This window comes from Balaenoptera acutorostrata, chromosome 8 (assembly GCF_949987535.1).
Source record: "Balaenoptera acutorostrata chromosome 8, mBalAcu1.1, whole genome shotgun sequence".
In the NCBI taxonomy this organism is placed as follows: domain Eukaryota; kingdom Metazoa; phylum Chordata; class Mammalia; order Artiodactyla; family Balaenopteridae; genus Balaenoptera; species Balaenoptera acutorostrata.
The window spans coordinates 23,590,196-23,613,273 of record NC_080071.1 but is presented as its reverse complement, the minus strand read 5'-3'; the positions used below and the strand labels follow the sequence as shown (position 1 = coordinate 23,613,273).

At 36.9% G+C, this 23,078-nt stretch overlaps 1 protein-coding gene and 1 pseudogene across 7 annotated transcripts in view; one reads left to right on the top strand and one right to left on the bottom strand.

Moving 5' to 3' along the window:
- The window catches only part of SLC4A10 (solute carrier family 4 member 10), a 310,427-nt gene that overhangs the window by 55,102 nt on the left and 232,247 nt on the right, over positions 1-23,078 (bottom strand). The gene's annotated exons all lie outside the window — the stretch shown is intronic.
- On the top strand, positions 10,575-11,244 carry LOC102999554 (ribulose-phosphate 3-epimerase-like; annotated as a pseudogene).

Here is a 23,078-nt window from a genome sequence, read left to right as displayed (position 1 = left end):
GTCTTTCTCCTGGATCTGAGCTTCCATCCACTTTGCATTTTGAAGCTCTCCAGGTTTTATTCAGGATCTATTTTAAGGTTTCTTCCTTTCCGGTTAAGGCCTTGTTCTGTATGCGAGTATTCATTTGGCACTTTGGTATGATTTTGAAATCAGACTGTTCCAGCTGGAACTGGCTAGCCTTCGGCCCATTCCTTTTGGAACAGGAGCTGTTCCTCCTGGAACTGGCTAGCCTTTGGCCCATTTCTTCAGGAACAGGGGATGTTTCATTGGAACTGTGCCGGTTCAGCCTTTGGCCCAATTCCATTTCGAATAGGGGCTGTTCTATTGGAACTGTGTTGAGCAGCTTTTGGCCTGGCTCCTCTGGGACCAGACTGTTCCCTTAGAACTGGCTGGTATTAGGCCTGCAGGTTATTTGGGCTGTTTAAGCTATTTCAGCTATTGGAGCTGCTTGAAAATTTTTCTCTTACTCTAGAGAAAACCCTCCAAGAAATGGGATCCCAGTTATCTAAATATTTTGAGGGTACCCCTCTTACAGGGACCCTGGCCAATTTTTGTTTGAAAACCACGATTCTTCCTCAGGCACATTTCTAACTAAATGGATTGACCCAATCAAAGGCAATTTACAGTATCAATGGCCATTATGAGGAACTTTTGATATCCCCAAACTTAACTTTTCTTAAAGCTGAATTGGACAACCATAGCTCTAAAATTTCCAAAACTGAATGGAATGCATATTTCAATTGGTAATTTGAGGCTTCCAAATGTTATCAAGAGCCTAAAACTGCCTCTCTGCAAAATAGGACTTTAAGTTTTACTGAGGCAAACAAAGAAAGAAAGATAAAATGGCTTCCTAAGCCTCATGCTCTTCTTCTTTGGCTTCTTTATCTCAGGCCTTGCCTCTGGTGCTATCTTCCTCCTTTCCTTCTGTCCCATATACAGCTCCTCTACACCCTCAGTTCCCCCATACTAATTCTCTCGCTGAAGTTCCCTTTTTCTCTGAAACTCTCCACTCCCTTTTCCTCTGAACTTGTCCCTTAAAATTAAGCCTTTTGAGGATCCAGAGGCTAAACCCTTAATTTCTTATACTCCCTGGATTAAAGGTGAACTGCCAACCATAGTCAAAGATTTTCCCAGAGTAAATGAAGATTCTCACAGATTTGCTGAGGGATTTAATATAGTCAGTCAAATTTATCAACTGGGTTTCTCTGACATATCAGCTAGTTCATATACTTGTCAGCGAAGGCCAGGTTCAGCATTGGATGAAAAATGCTAATTGGGAAAATCTTAAAAGATCTCTAGAATTACAACCAGAGACCCACCCACTAACTTATTATATGACCAGGCTCAGGAAATTGCTAGGTGTCTTCATAGGGCAATTCCTAGGGCTTTTCCAAAGTCTATTGATTGGAACAAAATTCAGACTTATACACAAAATTCTGATGAATCTGTTCATTACTATTACAATCAACTTCAGATTATTTTTAAAGAAAATTCTGGTCTTCCTTCAGATGTTGTTTCACCAAGGAGTTGTTTTAACTCTATGTTAAACCAAGAGTTGTTTTAACTCTATGTTTTTTAGTGGGTTGAACCTGGATCAGCCCACTAAATAGGATGGAATGGGAAATTGTGTTCACTCTAGATTTAGTTAATCTGGCAAACCAGCTCTCTCACACTCTAGAGGAGTCACCTAAAAGGAAGACCACTAAAATTCTTAATGTTCAACTCCAGCAAATTAAGCCCCCTAAATGAAACCAAAACCCTCCTAGTTTCTGCTATTATTACAAAGAGCCAGAACATCGGAAAGGAGATTGTTACAAATGTACCTTCAGCCCTCTAACCAATGTCCTCTCAATTCTCAATGACATGGCTCCAAAGAACTACAGGGGCTCTTCACAATCTTCTTCTTAACTGGCTTAGAGAAACAATTCTCCAGATTGGGGATGAAATTCTTCCAGCCCTAACTGACAACAGAGCCACACTCTTGGTGCTCAGCCCCACTACAACAAAGCGGCCCCTGCCTCGGTGTACTAAAACAGTCCAAATAGTGGGGATCTCTAATGAACCTCAAGAGGTTCCTGTCTCTAAACCTATTCCCTTTTGTTTAGGCTCTTTGAGAGATACACACCCTTTTCTCCTTAGTTCTTCTACCTCTAAGCATTTGTTAGGCTGAGACTTCTTAGAGAAGTATCATGCCAGAATTTCTTCTCTCAAAAGGAGTAAATAATTCTAGAACTTCACAGTAGTCATTAAAGCAGCCAACCAGGTGAATTAAATGACCCTTTGACATCTTTTATTTTCTTTGTCTCTGATGGTACTAGAGTTGAATTCAGGAAACACTGATCATTTTTCTCTGTTGAATCTGCTACCACCCTCCTCATGGAGAAAACCTCCAGCTAATATTGGCAAAATTCATAGCACAACTTTCATCAAGATTCAAACACATCCTTCAAAACTTCTTCCTGGAATTAATCAATAGTCTATAAGTAAAGAAGTCCTTCAAGTTATAAAGCCCATAATAAAAGCTTACAAGGCTCAAGGCTGCATTATCCCTTGTATTAGGTCCTATGATACTCCTATTTTGGGGGGTGGGGGTTGAGAGTTTATTCCTTAAGTAAGAACCAAGCTTTATTTATTCACAAAAGAAAAAAGAGTTGAGGCAAGGGGAAAGACAAGTTTTACACAAATTTACAACAATAACTCCCTTTGGTAAAAAGGGTGGAGGTCTGTCTAGGACCTCCAAGCAATAAACAATATTGTTATCTCCTGACACCCTGTCATTTCTAACCCTCATATGATGTTAACATCCATTCCCATTGGAAATAAATTCTTTACTCTAATTGATTTACGTGGTACATTCTTTGGTATTCCAGTTGAAGCTAGCCAATACCTATTTGCCTTTACTTGGGAAGAAAAACAATTCACCTGGACAGTAATGCCTCAGGGTTTTTACTGAGAGTCCTTTTTATTTCTCATAAATTCTGAAGGCTGATCTGGTTGACATAAAGTTCCCTGGGGGTTCTGCTTTGTTGTAATATATGGATAACTTGATTCTTTGCTCTCTGTCTCAAGCCTCCTCACAGGAAGCCAGCATCCATCTGCTAAAGCTTTTAGCCTTAAAGGGACATTAGGTCGCCAAGGAAAATTGCAGTTTTCCCAAGCCCAAGTTTGATATTTGGGGCATCTGATATCAGAACAAGGGTTACACCTAAATTTAGATAGGCTTCATGGTGTCCTAAGTTTCCCCAAACCCAAAACTAAGCACCAACTGCAAGGTTTTCTCCGGCTAGCTGGTTACTGCTGAAATTGGATTCCAATTTCTCTCTTATGGCCAAACCTCTGTTTGGGAATGACTTTAAGGTACTCATCTAAAAACGGGTCAATGGGACCACCATTGACCCCTTGGGTACTTTAGCTAGTAACTGGATCCTGTGGCAAGAGGACAACCCCCCTTGCCTTAGAGCCATTACTAACACCACTCTTTTGGTTAAGGCCACTGAGAAAAGTGTTGTGGGAGCCCCTTTAACAATTTTTGTACCTCATGCAGTAGAAGCCCTCTTGACTTCTCAATCCACTCAACACTTCTCAGTTGGCTACCTCATCTCCTATGAACTCCTTCTGTTAACTCCTCCTCTTTTATGTTCTAATAACCTTAACCCTGCTACTCTTTTCTCCTCTGTCTTTGATGAAGTCTTTCACAACTGCTTAATGCTGATGAATCACCTCCTGACTCCTTGTGATGATCTGCAGGAAATTCATTTCGGTAATGCTGACTTCTCATGGTTCACTGATGGTTCTTACTTTAAAGGTAAAAATGGCAAATATTATTGTGCTGGCTATGCTACTGCAACTGCCTTTGATAGTGTTGAGGGAGTATCTTTTCCTCTGGCTACTTTGGTCCAAAAGGCTGAATTATACACTCTTACATAGGCTTGTACTTTAACCAAGGGCAAAACTGCCAATATTTATACTCATAGCAGATATGCTTTCAGAGTAGCTCACGATTTTTTAATATTATGGAACAATATGGCTTCCTTACTTCCAGTGGAAATAAAGTTTAAAATGGCCCCTATGTTCAGGAATTATTGGATGCATTACTTTTATCTGCCACTTTAGCTATTATCAATATTCTGGGTCATTCTAAACTTGACTCTCTGAAAGCTAAGGAAAATTACCTTGCTTACATTTTCACAAGGAATGCTGCCCTTAAAGGAACCAACAGCAGCCAACCCTTTTCATGGTCCAAAGGGATATCTCTCCAAATGATAACTTAGAAAAACTGGCTAGAGAAGCACAACAATTGACCTCAGAAAAGGAAAAACAAGATTAGAAATTCAAGAATTGTTGGTTTGATAAAAAGAGAAAGTTCTGGTTTGGACCAAATAACAACCTAGCCCTACTGAAGACTCTAAAATTCCCACTCCTCACCACTGTACATGCATTAAATCTTTGGTCTACTGACAAAATGAGAGCCTTCATGAATCAGTATTGGTAGGGAAACACTAACAAAGCCACAAAAAGTGCCTACTTTACTTGTCCTGCTTGTCTGAAATACAACCCAGGGAAGCCTGCTTTTACTGCTCCTGGACATTTTAAACTGCCTAATGGACCTTTCGAGGTCTGCAAATGGTGTCACACAATTTCCTCTGTCTCATGAATATAAGTATGTTTTAGTCATAGTCTGCATGCTTTCACACTGGGCTGAAGCTTTCCCTTGCAGATGAGCTACTGCCTCTCCGTGACTAAAGTTCTTTTGGAAAAGATTATCCCCAGTAAGAGAACTTTTGAACTTCATAGCCATCCCATTTCACTAGTCAGGTACTTCAACAAGTCTGTGCTGTTTGGCTGGTTTTACAACACTTTCGCTGTGCTTACCACCCTCAGTCCTCTGGTTCAGTTGAATGCATGAATGGCATTATTAAGACTCAATTGGCAAAATTTGTAGAATCCCTCCAAATACCTTGGCCAAAAGCATTGCTGTTGGTCTTTTTAAATCTCAGATCCACCTCTTTTGGAATTCATAAACTCACTCTTTGAGATAGTCACTGGATGCCCAATGCATGTGGTTCCTAACTCTTTTGACCTACAGCTGATAAAAGGAGAGATATTCCAATACTGCAAAGGCCTAATTACTTCTATTAAAAATAAAAAATATTTTAGTAGAGCAATCTTTTCATAGTGCACTCTCAAGAGACAAAGACCTTGAGCATCACACCTTGCAATCTGAAGATTTTGTCTATTGGAAAAGACACATCCAGAAGGACTCTCTTCAACCTTGCTGGAAAGGTTGAACACCTATCAGGTGTTGCTAACTGACCCTTGTGCCACTAAACTCCAGGGAATAGACTCGAGTTCACGTGACACACCTAAAGAAAGCACCAAATCCTAATTGGACTTGCACATTATCTGTTGACCTCAAAGTAAAGATTTCTCAGAATTGAAGCAGATGGCATCTGATGAGACATCTTTTCCAAGATATCTAAACCAGGCCTATTGGATATCTGTCACCAAACCTTTGATGATGACATATGCTTCAGATGATCTCCAGTGTCTGTGATCTTGATAACATGGACTTTAGATAAAAAGTGTCTGAGAGTTCTTCCTCCTACATCTCCTTGTTACTCAAATGTGACCTCAGTAGGTTTCAAATTCGTGCACTTTCCTTCCAACGTGGGACACTATACTCAGGTAAGGTCCTTCCTTGAAAGGAGGACCAAAAGGCTTCCAAAAAGCCGCTGAAACCAGAAAACCTGACTCTTGACCAGCAGTGCTTTCAGAGAAAGATCTTGATCAAAAGGGGAAAATGTAAAAAAATTGATAAACAGAAACTTCAACTAAATAGAGTCAGGAGGGGAAGCTCTCATGCCCTATGACAATAGCAGAGCCCAATAGGGAGAAGAAAGACTTCTTCTCCTTTCCTGGTAAGAACTCATCCAATGAGATTGTCACAACTCAGCCAATAGAAAACGATGGACTATTTGGTTACTACAGCCCTCCCAATTTCCTTTTCCCCTCTATAAAAGAGTTCTCTCATTTTTGCAGGGGGCTTGCACGTGGCTTGCCATGGTTGCAGATCCCAAATTGCAATTCTTTTCTTTTAAATTAATTAATTAATTAATTAATTTTTGGCTATGTTGGGTCTTCGTTTCTGTGCGAGGGCTTTCTCTAGTTGTGGCAAGCGGGGGCCACTCTTCATCGCGGTGCACGGGCCTCTCACTATCGTGGCCTCTCTTGTTGCAGAGCACAGACTCCAGACGCGCAGGCTCAGTAGTTGTGGCTCACAGGCCTAGTTGCTCCGTGGCATGTGGGATCTTCCCAGACCAGGGCTCGAACCCGTGCCCCCTGCATTAGCAGGCAGATTCTCAACCACTGCGCCACCAGGGAAGCCCCCCAAATTGCAATTCTTTACTGACCCTGAATACACCCATTTTTGCTAGAGAAATAACTGGCAGTCTATTTGTTTTAGGTCAACACAAAGTAGAAAGTAAAGAGAATTATCTACAACTCGTGGAACAAGAAATAGAGGTTTATATACGTTACTTGTGGTTATTTGTTTATTTATGTACAAAGGTTACGGGAATGATGAAACTTAGGATATGATATAATTATTTTGGAAGGAGAGATAGAGCAAGAAGAAAGGTTGGAGGTGGGAGTAGAAAGTGAGCTAAATCCATATTCATAAGAACAAAAGTAAATCAGTCACATTTAATATTGGTAAACCAAGAAATAGTAATATAAGCATATTATTTAGAGATATTTAGGTACCACCAAAAATAAACACAAATCTAGGTTAAAAACATTTTCAGTGAGCTGGTGCTTTAATCATAATCTTTCTTTACTATTTGCATTTTTCAGGATGTTTATGGATTATTTTGATAACAATAAAATGTATTTGAAAAAATAATTGGTTCCCCTTGTGGCAGCTCTAAATTTACTTTCTTATTTCAATGTGTAAAAATTATCTTGAAGCCCCTCCTGTATCTAGTTTTGTCTTTTTTTTTCTCTCTTTAAAAAATTCAAAAGTTTGCCATCATGGGGAAACCATTCCAGTATTTCTCTGAAACATATCATACCCTGCTTGATTAGAATTATATGCTCAAGTTATTTGGATCGTTTTCAACTTATGTCATCAACTAATGTTCAAAAAGTGATCATCTTTAGCAGTATCTGTCCCTGGTAGCTTTTAAAACAGGTTATTCCTCAATGCCATTTTCACTGTAATTCAAAGCTTACTGCTTCTGTGATAAAGAAACATGTTAAACTTGCTTTTTGGTCATTAACTTAATGTACCCATCTTGTCTAGATTCTGAGATAAACAATGCTTAAATAGTCATTATCATTTCTTTTGGAACCTTGAAAAATTATGTTTCGAGATTTTATTTGTAAGAATCACTATAATAATATCAGAGTTAGCACTTACTTGCAGCCATAATTTTTTCCACTTCAGTTTGTAAAAACTGCCTCATTTCTTTTTCCATGTAGAATAAGCATTGTAGAAACACTAAAAACATGAATTGCTTAAAAATTATGATACAAATTAATTACTTGTGGATATTGAATACAGGATACTTTTGTGGTGGTCTATGTATCAGATAATTGTGTACCACTTGGAATCCTATCAGCCATACCTCTTCTTCTAGCCTCTGCTGCAGTGATCAGTTCTTCAGAGACTTCAACTGTTCACTTTCAGGTGCAACCCCTTGAAGCCTTTCTTCAGGCTGCATCATGTATCTTTCTTCCTGCCCTTATACTACTGCCATCCTTAACAATGGGTGATAGAGGTTGCTGGATATATGCTTCCCCTTTTCATCCCCAGGGCAAACATTTGTGAGTTGCATTTCATAAGCCTTCTTAGAGATCCTATCAAATCAAGCATCAGTCACCTATACTTTCGACCAACTAGGTAACACAGTTTCTTACTGGCTTTATCTCCTTCCTTATATCACTGTCTTAGTCTACTCAGGCTGCCATAATAAAACACCATAGACTGGGTGGTTTAAACAATATAAATTTATTTTCTCACAGATCTGGAGGCTGCAAGTCCCAGACCAGGGTGCCAGCATGGTTGAGTTCTGCTGAAGACCCTCTTCTGGCTTGCAGATGGCCGCCTTCTCCCTGTGTCCTTACATGGCAGAGAGAGATGAGAGAGCTCCTCCCCTCCTTACAAGGACACAATTGATCAGATTTGGGCCCTACTCTTATGACCTCATTTAACCTTGATTACCTCCTGAGACACTATCTCCAAATACAGTCACAATGGAAGTTAGGGCTTTAAAATATGAATTTCGAAGGGACACAATTCAGTCCATAGCAATCACTCTCTCACTGTTCTTTACTCCTGCTCCTTAAGATCAATTAACCTTCAAGGAAGCCTCTGACTTAGGCTGTGCTTTCAGGGGAACCGAGGATACAGTATGTTTTATTCTATATGTGTGATAACAGAAAAAAGGATTCACTGAAAGCTTAGTCATAAGGCATTATTCACGATGCTTAATTAATTCAATAAAAAGTTAATGAGTGCCACACAAGACACCATGCTAAGTGTAGTATTAAATAAGAGACATGATCCTAGTGGCTTTCTTTAAATGCAGAAGAGAAATACGACACAGTCAATTACATAATTATATAAATACATTTGTGAAATGTACCATAAAGAAGTCTAGGTCGCTAATGTAAATTAAAGGGGAGCCACACCTTGAGTCTGGGTGCCTAAAGAAAACTTTAAGAAAACAAGGTTTAAGCTGAGATCTAAAAGATGAACAAAATTTAGTAAGAAATGGTGTGGGCACGGTGGTGCGGGTGGTGGACTAAAGAGCAAAAAGCAGGTAGAAAGGCCTGAGTCAGGGAGACATGCACAGGAATGTTAGTGTAGCTGAAGCAGAAGGGGAGTGGGGGAAGAGATGGGGGTGGGACTGTGAGATAGGCAAGGCCCAGACTGTGCGGACTGAGCACTGAGGGTCCTGGTAAGTATTCTGAATGTTAAAATGAGAACCCTAGGAAGCTTTTGAAGGATTTTTTGAAAGATTTTTTTTTATCCCATTGTTGTTTTGGTTTTTGTAATTAATGTTGGTTACACAGCCCTCATTTAAAGTTCATTTCATTAATTGAAAATATCAGATCTAGGCATATCTAGGTCAATTGTAGCTCCAGGTCTCAAGGAATGACATTAAAGGAAAGCACTCAGGTCACTGAGAGGTCTTGCAAGAAGAGTTAGTGGACATAGTAGAGAATTGTGGTAGGAAAGGTCCTCGATCTGTCATCCACCAAGGGAAGTGTAGGTGGCAGATCAGGTGAGCTACCACAGATGCCTAATCTACGTTATCATGCATGTCACTCCAAGACATGATTTCTGAGTTTCAGGTTGGGATCCAAGGACAAATTCTAACATGAATAACCTTTCCACACTTAACAAAGATACCCAGACACTTGTCTAGGGACAAAAAATTAACAATAGAGCTCCAGGCAGCATGTCTATAGTCTGAAATAAGATGACTATTTGTTTAAAAAAAAAAAAAGTAAGACTTAAAGTATCCACACCGATCTTGAATCCTCCTCTAAATGGAAGCTTAGAGATTACATCTACAGTAGCCTCCAAAAACTATCCATTGTGTCTACAATATCTTGTCTCGAATCTCTGGCTCCAATTTTACAGTTGTGCCAGGATTAGATGAAAAACTATTAGGTGAAAGAGCAAGGCTTGCAGGCCTACAAATGTCTTGCTACTGTTCTGCTCTTATATATATATGAACTTGCCAACGTCTTTCTGTAAGGCAGTTCACTAGTAAGGGGCAGTGTATTCCCATGATGGGAAATTCCTCCAAATGAATCTTTCTGTTACTTTACCTCAAAAAAAAGAAAGAAAGAAAAAAAAGGCCTAACACCATAGGAGCTTGAAGGGAAAACATTTGGGAAAATATTTTTATATTCTGAAAATTTGGTAAATGTATTGATGACAAAAGGAAACTAAAATGCAAAACAAAGAAAATATGCCAAATTTCTTACAGGAGTAATATAATAAGAGAAAACTAGCATTATAGTAGATGTATACATTAAGCATACATCTAACATAAATATATATATGCATACATATAACAGAATGTTATTTAAAAGGAAGAATTTTATTTGCAATAACAGAATTTTATTTGAAAGAAAGTTGGGAACAAAAACACTTATTAGCCATTTGATCCCATTTATATTACTAACAAAGGGCACATCAATGGCTATTTGAAGTTATTTATCTGCATATTTTAGCAAAAGCACTAAGTTAGCCAGCTCTTCTGTTAACTTAACTCCACTCAAGCAACAAAAACCAAGCAAACTGCTACTTCTGACTCATCTGAATAATAGGCAAGTAAACTGAAGACCTAACTTATTGTAAAATAAATTCTTTAAAGCTATAACTCATGCCTTTACTTGGATTTACACTTGGGAAAATGAATAATTATTTCAAATGAAAATTTAGTCACTGCTCAAAGATTAAAGTACTAACACATTTTTAAAAAGAAGAAGAAGAAATCAGGATAAACCCTTCATCTTGCTGGAGGACTCAGGTAACTTGGCTCTTGGAAACCAGTACCATGGTGTCCAGCAGTAAGATTGGCCCATCCATCTTCAACGGCAACCTGGCCAATTCAGGGGCTGAGTACTTCTAGACACTGGTCTCTGGGGCCAATTATCTGCACATGGATACAACAGATGGGTATTTTGTTCTCAGCGTCACTTTGGGTCACCCTATGGTAGAGTCTCCAAAAGCAGCTACGACAGGATCCTTTCTTTGAAATGCACAGGATGGTTTCTAGGCTGGAACAGTTGGTAAAGCCAATGGCTGCAGTAGGAGTCAATCCATATATATGAGAACCCAGGGGCCTTAATTAAAGACATTTGGGAGAATGAGACAAAGGTTGGACTTGCCATCAAACTAGGAAGGACAGTTGAGTATTTGGCACCATGGGCTAATCAGATAGATATGGCCTTGGTTACACCAGTTGAACCTGGGTTTGGAGGGCAGAAATTTATGCAAGATATGATGCCAAAGGTTCATCGGTCGAGGGTCCAATTCCTGTCCTTTGGCAGAGAGGTTAATGGTGAAGTGTAGATCATGACACTCTCCATAACTGTGCAAACACAGTGGCTAACATGATTGTGTCTGGCAGTGCTATTATAAGGAATGAAGACCCCAGATCTGCAACCAACCTGTTAAGATATATTTGCTCAGAAGCTACTCAGAAACAATCTCTTCACTGGTGAAATCTCAAGGAGCCCAATGTTTCTATTCATGAAATTTCCCTTTTATTGGAAAACAAGAATGTTGACTACCAAATCATATTGCATGAAGTGGTGCTGCTTTCCTGAGCAATTATTCATTCCCATGACTAAAACCTATTGCACAAAACGTTCTAAGAAGTTAGAAACTGGGGTGCATACCTACATTTTTACTGATGGACTTTAAAGATTAGGGTACTGAAATACCTTGTTTATTATTGGGAGATTTGATTTTTATAAAGATTAAAAATATAGCTGTCTTAAGATTATAAACAGAAATGTATCTTAATGCCTAAAGAAGGCATATTAGCTATTATGAAGAAAATTATTTTTCTGCATTTCTGAAAAGAATTTTCTGCTGTTTCCCATCTGTTATCCCAAAGCAAATGAAGCCCTTATGTTTTTCCTGTTTCATCATTTGTGATTTGATAATATGAGCAGAATAAAACTAATGAAAAATATAAGCTTGAATCTGGTTGGGATGGCATACCATATTCCTTTTGCATCTAAAACATCTATATTTTCCCTTTTTACTTTACAGTCAAATACATAAAAACTATTTTCAAAATGTCTGAAGCCCAGGGGTTTTCAGGTGGTCTGCTCTAAAATATAAGCATTGATTTTATCAGTAAGTTTTCTTTGCCAGCTTTGCTTATGGGGTAGATTATTCAGTGATTTTTCCTCCTTTCTTAATGCCACTTACCATTCTTAAGGACATTAAATAATGCTGTTGCTTTAGTTCTGAGTACAAGGAAAAGCAAAGTCTCTATTTGGAAGTAATATTGAGCTGAATCTTGACTCTGCCCCTTTAGGCCTATTTGACCTCTGAAAAATCACACAACCTCTTTGAGCTTCTATTAACTCATTATACATCAAATGTAATTATAACAACTGTGCAGGATCATGTTGAGCCTTAAAAGAGGCACCATAACATATGCAAAGTTTCCAGTACTATTCCTAGAATTTAGCAGATGCTCAATACAGTATATAAATTTATGTTAGGGCTTCCCTGGTGGCGCAGTGGTTGAGAATCTGCCTGCTAATGCAGGGGACACGGGTTCGAGCCCTGGTCTGGGAAGATCCCACATGCCACGGAGCAGCTGGGCCCGTGAGCCACAATTGCTGAGCCTGCGTGTCTGGAGCCTGTGCCCCGCGACGGGAGGGGCCGCGATAGAGAAAGGCCCGCGCACTGCGATGAAGAGCGGTCCCCGCACCGCGATGAAGAGTGGCCCCCGCTTGCCGCAACTGGAGAAAGCCCTCGCACGAACCGAAGACCCAACACAGCCAAAAATAAATAAATAAATAAATAAATAAATAAATAAGAAAATCCTTTAAAAAAAAAAAATTTATGTTATGAGTTATAAAGTACTTTGATATAATCACATTAAATTTACAAATCATTCTTATGACTGCTAGGACAGGTATTTTTGTCCCCATTTAAAAATAAGAAAGTAAAGCTCAGTAGCAGGCTGGTACCATGGAAAGTCTCTAGTAGGGCATAGGATTTCTGGTCTGTACTCTTTTTAAAATGCAGCCCATAGGGAACACACCCTAACAAAATAAAGACTATGTGACAAGCCCACAGCTAACATCATATTCAATGATGAAAAGTTAAAAGCATTTCCTCTAAGATCAGGAATAAAACAAGAATGCCCACTCCTTGAAGTAAGTCAGAAAGAGAAGAACAAATATCGTATATTAACACATATATGTGGAATCTGAAAAAAATGGTATAGACGATCTTATTTACAAAGCAGAAATAGAGACGTAGACGTAGAGAACAAATGTATGTATACCAAGTAGGAAGGGAGGGGATGGGATGAATTGGGAGATTGGGATTGACATATATACACTATTGATATTATGTAAACTATAAAATAGATAACTAATGAGAACCTACTGTACAGCACAGGGAACTCTATTCAATGCTCTGTGGTGACCTAACTGGGAAGGATATCCAAAAAGAGGAGATATATGTATACGCATAGCTGATTCACTTTGCTGTGCAGTTGAAACTAACACAACATTGTAAAGCAACATTTATACTTCAATAAAAATTAAAGAAAAAAAGATTGCCCACTCTTGCCACTTTCATTCAACATAGTATTAGAAGTCCTAGCCAGAGCAACCAGACAGGAAAATAAATAAAAGGAATCCAAATTGGAAAGGAACAAATTAAACTGTAACTGTTTGCAGATGACATGATACTATACACAGAACATTCTAGAGACACCACGAAGAAACTACTAGAACTCATCAATGAATTTAGTAAAGTTGCAGGATACAAAATTAATATACAGAAATCTGTTGCATTTCTAGAAACTAACAATGAGAACTATCAGAAAGAGAAATTAAGAAAGTAATCCCATTTACAATTGCATCAAAAAATAAAATACCTGGGAATAAATCAAATTGAGGAGGTAAAAGACCTATGCTCAGAAAACTATAAGACACTGAATAAAGAAATTGAAGACAACACAAAAAAGATGAAAATATGTACCAGGTTTAGGGACTAGAAAAAGTAATACTGTTAAAATGACCATACTACCCAAGGCAATCTACAGATTTAATGCAATCGTTATCAAAATACCAATGGAATTTCCCACAGAACTAGAACAAATAATTCTAAAATTTGTATGGAAACCCAAAAGACCCTGAATAGCTAAAACAGTCTTAAGAAAGAACAACAAAACTGGAGTTATCACGCTTCCTGATTTCAAACTATACTACAGAGCTACAATAATCAAAATGTTATGGTACTGGCACAAAAACAGAAACATAGATCAATGGAACAGAGTAGAGAGCCCAGAAATTAACCCACACTTATATTAATCTATTACAAAGGAGGCAAGAATATGCAATGGGGAAAAGACAGCCTTTTCAATAATGGTATTGGGAAAACTGGACAGCTACATACAAAGGAATCAAACTGAGCTGGTTTCTGACACCATATAAAAAATAAACTCAAAATGGATTAAAGACTTATATGTAAGATCTGAAACCATAAAAACTCTAGATGAAAACTTAGGTATTACACTCTTAGATATTGGTCTTAGCAAATTTTTTGGATCTGTCTCCTCAGGCAAGGGAAACGAAAACAAAAATAAACAAATGGGACTACATCAAACTAAAAAAAACTTTTGCACAGCAAAGGAACTATCAACAAAATGAAAAGGCCACCTACTGAATGGGAAAAGATATTTGCAAATGATATATCCAATAAGGGGTTAATATCCAAAATATACAAGGAACTCATACAACTCAACATCAAACAAACAAACAACCCAACTAAAAATTAGGCAGAGCACATGAATAGATATTTTTCCAAAGAAGATGTACAGATGGTCAGCAGGCACATGAAAAGATGCTCAACATCACCAGAGTAATGCAAACTAAAACCACAGTGAGATATCACCTCACATCTGTCAGAATGGCTATTATCAAAAACACAACAAATAACAAGCATTGGTGAGAATGTGGAGAAAAGGAAATCCACATGCTCTATTGACAGGGATGTAAATACAGCCACTATGGAAAACAATATAGAGATTCCTCCAAAAGTTAGAAATAGAACTACTTCTGTAAGCAAAGGCGGTGCCTGGATTTGGCCCATGAGCCATACTTTGTTAACTCTGCTCTAGACTTTTAGAGATATAAGGAATTTGAGAACCTATCTGACGGGGTTTTCTTAGAAGGGATTTAAGAATTGGAATTTGAGAATTTTGGAGGCAGTTATTCCTGGGTTACTAGACCAGCTTTGTAACATTTCCTAATTGTCTTATCTCAGGCAAATTATTTAAGATGTCTGTGCTTTGATATTCTCATCTCTAATTGAAGGTAATCATATATAATTTATGGAGGTGTTGGGAGAATTAGAAAAGACACTTAAAGTACTCCAGACAGTGTTGGGCACATAGGAAGCACCTGGAAGATGTTAGCTGTGACAATTACCAATCCATTTTACAGAGGAGGGAGCAGAAGTCTAGATCCAGTTAAGGACTTGCCTAAGGTTACAGTAATAGTGACAGAACCAGCTGTACTTGTGCAAGTCGCAAACCTTTTGAGCCTCTGTCACTTGAACTGCAAAATGAGGGGGTTGGACAACATCTTCTCTTGGGACCTCTAGTTCCACTGCCATCATTCTACTAACTGGCACCCTAGGGCTTAAAGAACTAATTTACCTCGGTAAGGACATTCCTTACAGTCTGGAAATGACTTCATACACAGCATCAGTAAAGTGGCAGAAAAACCAGGCATTGGAGAGGGAGACTCTGATTTAGCATTAATAAACATACATATATTTATATATAATGTATAATTATGAATATTATATAATATATATTATATATCTTTTTTTAGTCATATACCTTAAATATCAAGGAAGGGAGCCAAGTCCTTGGCAATTAGTATGATGAATAATTGCACTGAATACATTTCAAGTCATTCTTGGATGTGTCTCAGGGACTTTTATGCTACACATTCTTATAACAAGTCAAGTATTTATGCATGTTCAGATTATTTTGACAAAATGATTAAAGTAATGAGATGGAAAAAAAATAGAACTACAATATGATCCAGCAATTCTACTTCTGGGTATATATTCAAAGAAAATGAAAACACTAATTTAAAAAAAATGCACCCCCGTATTCATTGCAGCATTATTTAAAATAGCCAAGATATGGAAGCAACCTAAGTGGCAATTAATAGGTGAATAGATATGGAAGCAACCTAAGTGGTGACTAATAGATGAATGGATAATATATATATATATGTACACACACACACACACCACACACACACAATGGAATATTAACCATACAAAACAATGAAATCTTGCCATTTGTGACAATATGAAAGGACCCAGAGGGTATTATGCTAAGTGAAATAGGTTAGACAAAGACAAATACTGTATGATTTCATTTATATGTGGAATCTAAAAAACAAAACAAATGAACAAACATAACAAAACAGAAACAGAGTCATAGATACAGAGAACACACAGGTTGTTGCCAAGAGGGGAGAGGAGTGAGTGGAGGAGAGAAATAGGTGAGGGAGATTAAGAGGTACAAACTTTCAGTTACAAAATAAATGAGTCACAGGTATGAAATGTACAGTATGGGGAATATAGTCAATAATTACATAATATCTTTGTATGAGGACAGATGGTAACTAGATTATCATGGTGATCATTTTGAAATGTATAGAAATATTGAATCACTATTTTTGTACCAGGAACTAATATAGCATTGTAGGTCAATTATACTTCAAAACAAACAAACTCATGAAAAAGAGATCAGATTTGTGGTTACCAGAGGCAGGGGGTGGGGATGATGAAGGCAGTCAAAAGGTACAAAATTCCAGCTGTAAGATAAATAAGTACCACAGATTTAATGTACAACATGATAAATATAATTAACACTGTTGTATATAATATATGAAAGTTAAGAGAGTAAATCCTAAGAGTTCTCATCACAAGGAAAAAAACTTTTGTTCTATTTCTTTAATTTGGTATCTATACAGGATGATGAATGTTCACTAAATCATTGTGGTAATCATTTCATTATGTATATAAGTCAAACCACCATGCTGTACACCTTAAAGTGCTATATGTCAATGATATCTCAATTAAACTAGAAGAAAAAAAGGATATGCTCAAATATACTGAAACTGAAGAAAGCCAAAGATAAAGAGAAAATCTTAACAACATCTAGGGAAAAAGACATTGTTTTTAAAGAGCAACAGTAGGATTGACAATGACTTCTCCTGAGCTAAAATTGAAACCAATGGAATGAGGTCATTAATGGGCTAAAAGAAAACACTTGGCAATCCAGAATTCTATAACTAGTCAAATATTCATCAAGAATAAAGGTGACATGTGTGAAGGTGAACAAAAGGTACAAACTTCTAGTTATAAGATAAATAAGTTCTGGGGATGTAATGGACCACATGGTGACTATTGTTAACAACACTATATTGTATATTAGAAAGTTGCTAACAGAGTAGATCTTAAAAGTTCTCATCACAAGAAAAATATTAACTATGTGTGGTGATGGATGTTATTATTAAACTTATTGTGATGATCATTTCACAATATACATATATATCATTAAATCACCATGTTGTTCACACCAAAAAATGGAGCCCATGGAAGGTGGGGTGGGCAAAGGAAGCTTCCTTTACTAACATTGTCTTATTTCCAGTCTAACTTTACTCTGTAACAGAACCAGATGGCTAAGAATGTTCTAGAACTGTGGATACTGGCCCCAGTGATATGCATTTTATTATTCCAAAAAAGATCTAGTAGGTTAGGAGATGACAGGGTACAGATTTAATTCATAAACCAAGACATTTATACCTGTGTTCCAAATTATAATCAGAACACAAATACATATCAACCACTTTATTCTTACACACTTGTTATGTAACAAATATTGCAAAAAAAAAATTTTTTTAAAGAACAGGTATCTGCCATACTTTTCTACGTAAGTTGTCATAATTTGAAAAAATGTAAAAATAAATCTTTTCAAGGTAAGGTCCAAGGCCTCCAACCTTGTGAGGAAGAGATATTTTTTATATTCCCGATGCTTTTAAATCTCTGGGAATGGTTCTGAGAATAAAGTATATTGAAGGTGGTGAGGGGAGGGTCAAAATGCTACCTGCCTTCACTTCCCAACTGGGAATCCCAGCTAACTAAGCATGTGGGAGTGAGGAAGCAGCAAACGGCTTGGAAAGCTGCTCCAAGATCTGCCAGCTAAAACTTCAAGGTCCTGCTGACAGATGGTGTCCAATTCATTGGTCAGGGATCCCTAACTTAGAGCCGTGTGAACATGTGCCTGGTTTTTGAAACTGGCATATGCTCCCTAAAGTCCCCTTTTTAGAATCATAACAAGTATTTAAACTGCTACAGAGATCAGAATAATTATTTTAGATATTTGCATAGGTATATACATTTATGTTCTGTTCAGGCTTAAATCATCTGATCATACAGAATAACTGCCTCAACTCGTTACCCAACCTTGTCATGAATTCAAATAACGATAGCATAGTTAGCTATTGCCTAGTAATGCTGCCGAAAAGAAAACAGTTAATATCATTCATTAGAAGCGATAGTCTCTTTCTTGTTAAAGTAGGTTAGTAATATATTGCCTGAATCTGCTGTATCAAGCACCAATACTTTTCAGGTAGCTAATGATTAAAATTCTCCAAGTTAGGGCTTCCCTGGTGGCGCAGTGGTTAAGAATCTGCCTGCTAATGCAGGGGACACGGGTTCGAGCCCTGGTCTGGGAAGATCCCACATGCCGCTGAGCAACTAAGCCCAGGCGCCACAACTACTGAGCCCACGTGCTGCAACTACTGAAGCTCACGTGCCTAGAGCCCATGCTCCGCAACAAGAGAAGCCACCGCAATGAGAAGCCCGTGCACCACAACAAAGAGTAGCCCCTGCTCTCCGCAATTAGAGAAAGACCATGCACAGCAACAAAGACCCAACACAGCCAAAAATAAATAAATTAAATAAATACATTAAAAAAATTCTTCAAGTTGGTCATTTTGCTAATTTACCTCAGAAAAAAAAGGCCCAACACCATAGTTTAATAGAAAATTATTTGAATATTCTGAAAATTAGGTGAAAGTAAATTTACATATGATAAAAGGAAACTAAAATGTAAAATAGAGACTATATGACAAGTTTCTTGCAGAAGTAACATAATAAGGGAGAAAGATAGCACTGTAGTAGATGCATGAATACATCTATGTATAAATGTATGTGTGTGTGTATACATACATATATATGCTTTCTTTAGCTACTGTATATTTATGCATATAGATATGATATGCATACAGCTACCATATGCATGGCAGAAGGCACTTTGTTTTCTAGTTTAGTAGTTTGATTTCTACATTTTATAGATGGAGGAAACTAAGTGTTTGATAACGCATCCAAGGCCATAGTGATTAGATTTGAACCCAGGTCTTCTTGACCCTGAAACTTCTGCTTTTTTCTCTATAATATGCTTCATCTAGATGTAACTGTGCGATTTCCATTAGCATAGCCAGAAGAGTGAGATGGCTCCAGAATAAATTAAGTAATGAACCATTAGTGTGTGGTCTTCTCAGCTTCCCCTTTCAGGACCCCTCTCCTTTAAGATATTCCCCCCAAAACATCCTGCAGCCCTGCCTTCACATCATGACAACTACACCACCACCACCTCCCTTGCCCAACTTCCAGATTCCTATTTTCTCATAGCCTCATGTGAACCTGGCCACCGGGCTAGTATCACTTCTCCATTCACTTTGCTTGCTGTGTGCACCATTCTCTCAGGGCTATGGTCTCTGTTTTCCTATGTGCTGGCACTGTATTAGTGAGGACAATGGTGTAATGTGTTACTCCATTCCTGGGAGTGCATTTACATTTCAACAGTGACTTTCCAAAAGTATTAAGAAATTTGGGATAAAAATGTCAAGCTCATAGGGGAGACATTTTTTTTGGAGAGTTAGGTCTGTAGGTGGACATTAGTTACCTATGCCTCCTTGTCAGGCCTATCTCTGGTTAATAATATTCCTCTTCCATAAATCAATTCCAAGGAGGAAAGATATGTTTTTTACCTAAAAGATTTATACGTCACAGATATCATGTATAGCCAACCAAATCATCATTCTTTCCTGAGTCCACACCTCTAATATTTGAAATCTCAGCAGATAGTCCTCAGAGGCTGCACACTTGTACAGGAAGTTTGAAAAAGATCTCTGTACCAGCCCTTGGTAGCTCAAAGAGGGCTTTGGCTGAGATTTTATGTCCTTAAAATGTCAAAAGCAGATATTCTAAATAAATAAGTCAAGATATAATGAGAAAAATCCCACTTTCCTCTTTTTCACCTATACTGATGAACTTATTCCAAATATTTTTCATCTAAAACTACAAAAAAGAAAAGAAAAGAAAAAAAAACTAGAGAAAGCAATAAGCTTTTGGAATAAGCTCTTCTGTTATTCACATCTCCAAAATAATGTTTAGTGACTCTGGCCATAAGATGGAAATATTAATGCAAAAAAAAAAATCTTTAGGTGCATAAAATAGCCTGATGCCTATGACATTGGACTTTGGACTCTCCAGCCAGAGTTCCTGTATCAGTCAAATCCAAGCACTTAACTGAGTGACCTTAGACAAGTTACTTAGCGTCTCTATATTTTAGTTTTTTTAAAGTTGTGATAGTGACAGCAATCAACCTCATAGGGTTATTATGAGGGTAAAAATGAGTTAATATACGTAAAAGCACCTAGAACAGGGTCTAGCATAAGTAAATACTAATTAGGTGTTAGGTATCATCATTGTTGTGGTGGTTATTACAATTGTGGCTACCACCAGCTCATAGATTGGAAAGTTCAACAATCCAAGGGCAAAAGAATGGGCAGTATCTGCACTTTTTCTACATTTTTTAAAACACCAGTATAAAATGCCATAATTAGTGTTGGACTGTTTGGCTTAAAATATACTCTTCACCAAACACAACCTCTACTACCCTTTACTGCCCAAAGAAAAGTATGCTCTAAGCCATCTTAATTATATAAATGGCTACAGGATGATTAGATAAACATGATAATTAAATGCCTGCATCCAGAAGTCTTTGCTTTTGTTTCAAGGCTAATGGAAGTGAGGTGATCAGTCTTCCTTACACAAGAAGAGCCTATGGCTGCCTTCTAGAAAACATAATTTGGTAGAACTCCCTTCAACATTTTTACTAATTTTAGTCCCTAGGTTGCAGATGCTCTGTTTTTGCCTTTGTAGTTATTATTAGTACCTTTCTGTGAATGCTGAACAGTAATGATTTGTGATTTTTTTTTTGTCTCTTTAATGATTAAATCACCTTAAGAGTGCTGTGTAGCAAGTTAGGTATTAACATAAGGCATAAAATCAGAGAGTTATGATGTATCTATAGAAGCCAAACATGTTTTTATGCCTATTCATTTTTCTTTTTCATAAAGTATTTTGAATTTCAAAAATAATAAAACCACACTACAGAATATTTATAAAATAAAAAATGAAAAAGAAATCTCTCAGAATCTTTCCACCAATAACTGTAATTTTTTGGTATATATCTTTCAGTAATTCTTATGTATATTTTCAACATTTTTATGAGCATATGAGCATTTCTAATCTCTTTTATATAGAACTATAATGTAAGTATTTTCTGTTTGCTCATTACTCTTCATAACCATCATTTTTAATGGATGTGACATAGTTTACTCATTCTTCTATTACTAAACCTTTAATTTGTTTCTATTAAGATGACTATTTAAATAATACAGTCTCTTATGAATACATCTATTTCCATGTTTCAGATTTTAATCTTAGAAGAGATTCTGTAAGTACTTAATACTTTTCTCTCTAATAAATTATTTAAACTTATAGCTATAACATATTATGAAGAAAATAGCTTTTCAAAAATGTACAAAATAACTTTGCAAAACACCACCACTACTAGCTAAAACTAAAAACATAAATACTTTCTCCATGAAATTTTTCTTAAACTTTTTCTCATCAGAATCTTATCTCCCTTCAAATAGCTATAGGCTCTCTTGGCCTCCAAATACAAATAACTTTGGAAGTATTTCTCACTCTCATGGCATTCTGTACCTTTTTGAGATAGCATTTATGTCAAGTATAATTAAGTAATTATTTGTGTAATATTTAATGTCTAAGTCTTTCAATAGATAATATGCTCAATTGGGGCAGAGACCCATCTATGGTGCTACTTTTACACCCAAGTATCTGGAACATAGCATGTAGTCTTCCTTGTTCATTCAATGATTTAACAGGTTAAAATTATTTTGTACAGAGTATTATGTTAAGTGCTATGGGGAATACATAGAAACATATGACAGTTACTGCCTTTAAGGAGTTATAATAAAATTGAAGTTTTCCTATTATTTTTATTTTTTTATCATAGAAAAAAGGTGCATGGGCTTTAAAACCAAATGAACCAACAAAACGAAAAAACAACCCACTGAATGAGAGAAGATATTTGCAAATGATATGACTGATAAAGGGTTAATATCCAAAATATATAAACAGTTTATATAACTCAATATCAAAACACACACACACACACACACACACACAGACAACCTGATTAAAAAATGGGCAGAAAACTTGAATAGACATTTTTCTAAAGAAGATATACAGATGACCAACAGGCACACGAAAAGATGTTTAACACCACTAATTACCAGAGAAATACAAATCAAAACCATAATGAGATATCACCCACACCTGTCAAAATGGCTATCATCAAAAAGTCTACAAATAACAAATGTTAGCGTGGGTGTGGAAAAAAGGGAACCCTCTTGCACTGTTGGTGGCAATGTAAATTGGTACAGCCACTGTGGAAAACAGTATGGAGTTCTTCAAAAATCTAAAAATAGAACTACCATATGATCCAGCAGTCACACTCCTGGGTATATATCTGAAAAAAACAAAAACACTAATTTGAAAATATACACACACCCAATGTCCATAGTAGCATTATTTACAATAGCCAAGATATTAGCAACCTAAGTGTTCATCAACAGAGGAATGGAAAAAGAAAATGAGATATATATATATATATATATATATATATATAATAGAATATCATTTAGCCATAAAAAAAGAATGAAATTCTGCCATTTGCAGCAGCATGGATGGACCTAAAGCTTAGTGAAATAAGTCAGACACAGAAAAACAAATACTCTATGTTTTCATTTATATGTAGAATCTAAAAAATAAAACAAATGAATGAATATAACAAAACAGAAACAGACTCCCAGATATAGAGAACAAACTA